Source organism: Rattus norvegicus, chromosome 18, assembly GCF_036323735.1.
Source record: "Rattus norvegicus strain BN/NHsdMcwi chromosome 18, GRCr8, whole genome shotgun sequence".
Lineage (NCBI taxonomy): Eukaryota > Metazoa > Chordata > Mammalia > Rodentia > Muridae > Rattus > Rattus norvegicus.
In genome coordinates, this window is record NC_086036.1 from 29,096,501 (window position 1) to 29,104,906 (window position 8,406).

The 8,406-nt window shown below is 42.5% G+C and overlaps 1 protein-coding gene across 22 annotated transcripts in view; it reads left to right on the forward strand.

The window, feature by feature from the left end:
* Pcdha4 (protocadherin alpha 4) overlaps nucleotides 1-8,406 on the forward strand; it is a 431,954-nt gene that overhangs the window by 408,227 nt on the left and 15,321 nt on the right. The gene's annotated exons all lie outside the window — the stretch shown is intronic.

The following is an 8,406-nucleotide window of genomic DNA, read 5'->3' on the forward strand; positions in this document are numbered from 1 at the left end:
AGAAATGTTCAGACAAGCTCTCTAGGTGATCTCAACACACCCTAAAATTTAGAAATCCTTTTAGAAGTGAGTTTGTTGACACAGGTCTGTCACCTCTACCTAGGAGCTGCTAGCAGGGGTCTGCAAGTTCAAGGCCACCTGGGCAAGCATAAGGAGATGCTATCTCAAAATAAAAAGTGAAAAGAATGTAACTCAGTGTTAGAGCATTTACGTATCATGTGGGAAGGCCCGGGCTCAATCCCTAGTGCCAAAATCACAAATCAGTAACAGCAAAGATGGCTTGGGCTAGAGTAAATATTTCTGATGTTGCCTAGTATGTTTAAAGGCTCAGAAACTATGTGGAAGCTGTACAGTTTATGATTCTTGTGGGATGTAGGGGGCTTTCCAAGACCCAAGAGATAATTGCCAAGCACTGGAGCTGCAGACCCAGAACAAGCTTCCTGTGATGTTTGCTGTGCTGCTTAATTGCTGTGTGCACCTAGGGCCTTTCTATGCTTCGTTCCTTTTTCAGAGAAATGGGTGTAAGAGTAGTGTCTTCCTTACAAAGTCACTGTAGTAATTAAATGGCATAGCGCTCACGTGTTAAAGAGTTCAAACAAATTTAGTGAGAAAATAGCTATTTTTATGAATTCTTGGACTTTTTAAAAAAATGAATCTATCCTTTCTTTAATTTCAAAATGTAGACCTGAGGTTCTCTGAGTAGTCTCTGTGGGGAGACTATCACTGAAATTTTAAGTGCTTGTCTCTGTATTTCCTCGTAGGATTGCCTTTGTCCTGGTTTGTCACATCTCTTTACTCGGTGGGAAAAGTACATGGTTATGTGTCCTAGTTTTATAGGGGGATCCAAGCTCTTATTCATTTTATAGATTTTTGCCTTTCTAACCAAGCCAAGTCCCCAAGGAAAGACCCAATATAGACTCCATCCCTAATCACTCCTCCCAAAGAAATCATGTCCAGTAAGTTTTTTGGAGTCCATTTAGGAGCACTGTCAACAGCTTTTATGTCTCATGAGTGAGTGCAGCCTCAGGCCCTTTGGGAAGACTTTAGAAAGCCTGCTGTTCCACTAACCTGCTCACCCTGGACTTCAGCTGTTGTCATGGCAATGCCAGTCCTGGTAGGTGTGGTCATATCCTTATTAGGAAAAAAAAATGAGTTCAGGGATCTTGTGAGTAGGGCAGCTCCTCTCTGTGTCCTCCACTGTCACCTTCCCTTTGACAGGAAAAGAGCTTTATGTAGTGAGTGACCGATCTTTAGTAGGGTGGGGGAAGCAAACCCTTGGAAGATGCAATTTCATTTTCAGGGGGAGCTCATTATGCTTGTTGGAGTTCTCCATGTAACCTGTACTGGCTGGTTTTGTGTGTCACCTTGACACAAGCTGAAGTTATTACAGAGAAAGGAACCTCAGTTGAGGAAAAACCTCCATAAGACCCAGCTGTAAGGCATTTTCTCAACTAGTGATCAAAGCGGGAAGGACCCAGCCCATTGTGGGTGGTGCTGTCCCTGGGCTGGTGGTCTTGGGTTCTGTAAGAGAGCAAGCTGATGTAAGCCAGTGAGAAACATCCCTCCATGGCCTCTGCATCAGCTCCAGCTTCCTGACCTGCTTGAGTTCCAGTCCTGACTTCCTTTGGTGATGAACACTGTACGCTGAATTAAACCCTTTCCTCCCCAACTTGCTTCTTGGTCGTGATATTTCATGCAGGAATAGAAACCCTGACGAAGATGTAAGCCATGCTACACAAAGATTTGCTTATTCTGGCATGGTTTGGAGGGAGGTATCAAGGTGATGTGGCAAGAAGAATTGTCCCAGGAGAAGCCAGGAAGCTTAAGTCTTAGCTGTCTGTGTCCTTTCTTCATCTCCTACTTGGAGGGACACTCAGTACCTTCCATTTTTATTGACTGTGTAGGTAAAAGGATGGAGTTGAGAATGTCTTGATGTCCTAAAATTTTTTTTTTGTATAATAAGTAGTTTGGAAACCATGATGCGTACTAAAAGAATTTCTTCCTTCTCAGTTGTCCTCAAAAGAAGACTCTAAGTCTCATGGGAAATTACCCAATCTCATATGTATGCATGTGTGCTTCTTGACATACATTTTGAGGGCATACACCGTGAGGAGAGGAGGACACCAAAAACTGTTGCCCAGGGCTAAAGTTTCCTTTGAACCCCATAGATTCAAAGACACGGGCTAATGCTGGGCAAAGAATAGGACCTCATTATAGTTTCTGTGGTTGTCATAGATCCACTTAATATGTTGACTACATTGGAGTAATAGAGTATGGCCCCTGGAGAACTTCCTCCTGACAACTTTGACTACATTTTTGAAAAATCATATGCTTTAGTCTTCTTTTGTTCACTGGTTGTGTGGAACCAGCTGTAGCATACACTCATGAAATCCCTGCACTCAGGAGGGTTGAGGCAGGAGGATTGTCAGAAATTCAAGGCCAGTCTGGTCTATACACTAAGTTTCAGACCAGCTTATATAGCAAGACCCAATCTCAAAACAAAACAAAGTAACAAAACCAACCAACCAGCTAACCAACAGCAGCAACAAAGCTCATGAAATAGGATTTCTGAATATTCTTCTAGGTCTTGCTATGCACTTTTTCTGTTGTTGACTATTAAAGCCTTTTATCAACAGCGAGTCAGGTTCCTGCTAGGGAGTTCCCAATGTTGTAAAAAGCCGAAGAAAGGGAGAATTCACAAATCTTTCCACTTGTCTCAGCAGCACAAAGACTAAAGATAGCAGGCTGCTTGTCCTTTGAAGGCTTTGTCTGGAAGGGGAAATAAAGGGTGGAGTCTGCTTTTCCTTTTGTGAGGAAGATCACTAGGATTGTTTAGATTAGGAGTCTGGGAACTCCTATTTGGAAGGCACTAGAACAAGAAAAGTTTACTTCTGACCTGGTTTACAGTAGAATTATCATGACAATTCAAAATTACTTTAAGCATTATAGCTCCAGAGAGTCTTGCTCTTGGTCTCACTCACACTGGCAAGCTACAAACTAAAGCCTGCCACAGTGATAGCAAGGGACTTTTATAGCAAGAATTTTTGGAGATAGCCAAAGGAACTTGAAAAAAAAAATCATCTTCATAGAAGCAGTCAGCTTTGCAGTTGAGAAGGTCACTGCCTAATCTGGAGAAACATATTCAGGTCAAATGTTGGCTGTAGACCAGGGGTCTCTAGGGAAGGCTCATAAGGGTTCCAGTTGCTGGAAGTGACTGTGTGGATTGTGGAGGGGACTTATTCTGCCTTGGAAGCCTTGTTACTCTTAATCAGCAAAAGGGTAAGAAGCAGAGATAGCTTCTCTTTTACCCTAATTTGCCTCCTGAAGCCAAGCACTTCCTCAGCAACCATCTTGTCTACCTTCTAAGGAGAGGACTAGGTAAAGGATGGGAAGTGCTAGTAATAGAGGTGATACTACCAAAGGAAATCCAGGCAAAGGGATGTTTGGGTTCCTGTTTAAATTGAGAGCTTTGTAGGAGATATACCTAATAGTCATAAGTACTGAAATTTGAGGTATGAAGAGGTAGTTTTTGGTGGTCAGACTTGGGTCCACAAGAGAAAAGAAACAATGAGAAGTTTGTTATTACTAGAGTCATACCTCTCAGCCTCTGGATCACAGGTGTCACCATCACATGTTTAAAAAAATGACTTAAAAATGAAAAGTGAGTGAGGGTTGCTTTGTAGACAAAACAAGCAAAGTCAGTGTTGATGATTCAAGAAATTTGAACATATTGAGTTTACATCCATCAGCAGTCAATTCTGTCCAGAGCTGTTACTCACATGACATGCTGGGCCAAAACTAAGCAATGAAGTGATATTCTCTAGGTCTTCTGTTTTCCCATTTTGTTTTAACTGTACAGTATAGACACTGTGGTGTTTCATTTCTGTTCCCATAATTTCCTGGAGCCAGATGAATGCCCTGAAGACACTGAACATGTGTGGAATTTGGAATAGATGTTCACCAACCTGCATGAAGAGAAGCTAGATATTGGGGGAGGAGATCACAAGATATGTAAACAATTCTGAAGAAAATACAAGTTTGTTAGTTTGATGATGAGCCATAAAATGCAGAATTTCTTTTTTTTTTCCAACGTCTACTAGAAAGGCTGTCCCCTGCTTCTGCCTTCTCCTAAGACTGGAAATGGGACGCATCCCATGGTGCTTCCTAGGAATGCGCACTGCCATCTGAGCTGGAATCCCAGCTCCCTTACTAGGAAAACAAAATGAAACAAACAAAACTCAACACTAAATCACAAAAAACAGCCCTAGTGAGATTTTCCCAGTGAATGTACACATAGGAAGGTCTTTGTTGATCAGCTTTTAAAGTCTTTAACTCGGGCTGGAGAGACGGTTTAATGGTTAAGAGCGCTGACTGCTCTTCCAGAGGTCCTGAGTTCAATTCCCAGCAACCACATGATGGCTCACAACCATCTGCAATGGTATGTTCTCTTCTGAAGTGTCTGAAGACACCTACAGTGTACTCACATATAAATAAAATAAATAAATTTAAAGTCTTTAACTCTTAAACCATTGTCTTTGGTACTATAGAAACAGTCTTTTAGAACAAGAGGAAGGCTTAACAGCAAGGCCTACTATTACATAAATAAGTAACTGTGTGTGTATGTGTGTGTGTGTGTGTGTGTGTGTGTGTGTGTGTGTGTGTGTGTTTAGGGGGCGCTCAGAGGACAGCCATAGGTGTCATTTGTTAGGTGCTCCTCCAGCTTTATTTAGAGACAAGGTATCTCAGTACCCAGCAAGCTCTTAGGTTCAATCTGACTCTGCCTGTTCAGGGCAACATCATATTTGCCTTCTTTTTTAAAGCATGGGTCTAGGATCAAACTAAAGTCTCTGTGCATCGTCTCTCTGCTTGTAAGACAAGCGCTTTACCGGGGCTGGGGATTTAGCTCAGTGGTAGAGCGCTTACCTAGGAAGCGCAAGGCCCTGGGTTCGGTCCCCAGCTCCGAAAAAAAGAACCAAAAAAAAAAAAAAAAAAAAAAGACAAGCGCTTTACCAACTGAGTGAGATATCTCCTCAGGCCTCACACAACTTTAAGAGAGAAGTTCATTATCATTTCCATGTTTCAGAGGAGGAAGTGGAAGCTTATGAGAAGTAAGTGATTTCCTTACATCATGCAGCTGATCAAAGTGTTTTGCTGACTTTTGTATTTTTGGTGTCAAGTAAAAGGCTTACACACTCCGATGAATGCTTAAGAAAATTTTATTGGTTTCTTTAATGCCAAAAAGTCATTTCAGCCCACATCTTCCTGCTGCCCTATTTGTTTACTATGCTCCTGTCATGTTGCCCCATGTGACAGGTGAAGGGTTCCATGTCTGAGCTATAGGCCAACTACAGTGGCCTGTTCTGGTTTCATGTTACTGCTGTCGCAAGTTCACATAAATTTTGTGGCCTCAGATATCACAGATTATTATCTTTAAGCACCTCAAAGTCCCAAATGGGGCTAAATCATGGTGTGTTTCCAGACACTAAAGCAAAGGCCTACTTTTCTTCAATTGCCAATAACAAGTTTTGTGTTTCCATCTCAGCCCCACGCCAGGCACTTTCAATGTATATATTTGCATGAATAGTATATTCACAAGAATTTAGGTATTCTCTAAGAAATGTATGATTACTTTTTCATGTTTCCTATATCTTTATGGGTCTTCTGTGCAGTGCCTTTAGTACCCATTTCTATTACCAGTCTCTCTAAAGTAGTTGAAGCCCTTTCTATCCTGTCTCGCAAAATTCTTCCAGACTCTACCCAATGCCTAATTCCAAAGTCACTTTTATATTTTTAGTTATTTATAACAGCATCATTCTGGCTTAGGGTACAAATTATACCTCTGTATCCAAAGATCACAACAAATTAATACAAAATAGGTATTCTAAAACAATATAACTTGTCAGATAGTTTTGAAAATCAGAAGCCCCAAGTAGGCTTCATGTGATAAAATACTGGAGTTGGAAGGGCTACAGGTTTTTTTTAGAGGCTCTCTAGAAGGACTCCCAAAAGCTGGGCATGGAGGCACAAAGATGTAATTCCAACACTGTAATTTTAACAAGTGGGAGGCTTAGGCAGGAAGATGTGGAGTTCCAGACCAGGGTGGGTGGTCTAGCATGACCCTGTCTCAAAAGTCATTGAAAGAATGAAAGAACCCATCTTTTTACACTTCCAGCTGTTAGAGGCTGCCTGCATGTCCAAGCATTTGGGCTCTCATTTCGGCTTCAGAGCCAGCAGTGTAGGATCTGCAAATCAATCTCTCTTTCATTTCTAAGGACGTTGCAAATGCACTGAGCTCACCTAGCTAATCCAGTATAAAATCTCTCTCAAGATCTTTAATCATATAGTATTAAGATCACTTTTATGGTGCAATATAACATATTAAAGGGCACATCATTTTACTTACGACAGGGTCTTTGGTGTTCAAGCGGAGGTGGCTGTGTATGTGTGTGTGTGTGTGTGTGTGTGTGTGTGTGTGTGTGTGTGTGTGCGTGTAGGTAGTTTAGTAAAGGTGAAGATAAATTAAGATACATATTAGGAACATGCCTTCAAATTCCTTTTGAAAGCTACGGATTGCCCTACCTCTATCGAGACTATTTGATCATCCTTTCTCTCAAAACCTTACCGAATTAAGAGCAGATGCAAGGCTGGTGTGATGGCTCGGCAGGTGAAGCCTGCCAACCTGGGTTTGATTCCTGGAACCCACATGGAAGCGGAAGGAGAGAAAGCAACTCCACAGAGTCGTTCTTTGACTTCCACACGCTCACCGGGAGCATTCGCCAACCCCACTTCATACAGCACAGTATTACATACATAAATGTATAAAATGTAAAAACCGACTGCAAGGAACTGAATGATCGAGGTTGGTATTGTTATTGGTGTAGTCTGTAGAATACCACCAGGGCCTCCAATTTCCAAAATGAAAGGGATGAAAATAAAAAAGTATCCAGTTCCCTAGGTGGGAGAGGAGAGGTGTCGTAGTTGATTGATTGCTCAGTACAAGTTGGGGAGAAGAGAGAACAAGAATCTAGGTAAGGTATATTGTGAATACAGTGACTGCCGATACATGGCAGAATCCATTTAAAGTCAGACTTCCCATACATCCTTCCCCCAGTAGAATAAACAGTTATTTCCTAAGAACAGTAAACAAAGGAGTAGAGTTAGAGGTCTCTTCCTTGTTCTTTCTGGAGCACATCACTCCAGGGATAGAAGAGCCCACCTGGTGAGCATTCTCCTCTCTCCGGACAAAAGGGAGTAGTTCCCACCACATGACCATGTTGAAGCCTGAGACTGACTGATGTGCACCCGGCTTAAGAACCTTGTTTTAAGGGTTGGGAGAGGCAGGCGAAGCCAGGCCCCAAATCACCCAAAGGCTCTTCTAGAAGAGTAATTATGGGGCATAGTAGCTGCTGCAAAAAGTTACTGTCCATGAAGTGATGCCAGGGAACGACTCATGTGGCTTGTCTTGGCTGCCTTTAGCATGTGTGCCTAGGAGGATAGAAGGAGGTGTACAGTCAGGACTTACTTGAAGAATAGCAGAGACCGTTTGAGAACCTGATCCGTGTGTGTGTGCACACCGGGAACTTGAGGATGGAAAGCGCTTTACACACTATTCCTTAACTTTCCAGGTTTTCCTCAAAGTGCTTTCCTACATTAGAGACAGGAGTGGGGTAATTGGGGCCTGATTCTCTGGGTTCATATGTAACCCAGGGTTGGTTTGTTTCTTAGCTGTACCTTGCACAAGAACCTAAGTTGACACCAGTTTCTTCTTAAGATGTAACAGGCAAGGCGCTTGCAAAGCTCTCTCTGAGAGCAGATGAGTGCTCCCACTGCTGACAGTGATAAGGCCTTGGGCTCTTACAGGGCCTCCTCAGGAGCAGCATCCCTGTGTGTTCTGAGTGGCACTGAGATATCAGTCCAGTGCTGTCCTGAGGTCTGCTGTCGTGGGACCGTTCAGTCCTTGTCACTTCAATTTCCTTGTGTTAGACCAAGAATAAGTTGATTCCACATAATTGCCTCTGGGAAATTTCTTTTGGGAGGATGGCTCTTTTGGTGTGTTATCTTCGAATCCAGGGATTTAGAGGTGTACATTAGCTTCTGTGATCTTTCTCACTCAGGGTCACAACCTTGCCTCCAGGATAATAGCCTCTAAGTGGCTGTTCGAAAGGCACTAGGAAGTTATTTACACCAACCCAGGCCCAGGCAGGTTGCTACAATTCCATCGCTGGCCACTGGCATCAGGTTTTCTTCTTAAAATTTTCATTTATTCCTGTTTTCTCTTTCTATCCTTCACTGTCCTGGCATAGATGAAGACATGGGCTTCTTGCCAGAGGGGCTTTCCTTTGGTTTCAATATTGGGTTTGGTAGGAACATTCAATAGAGTCACCAACTATTTATTAAGCGTTCATA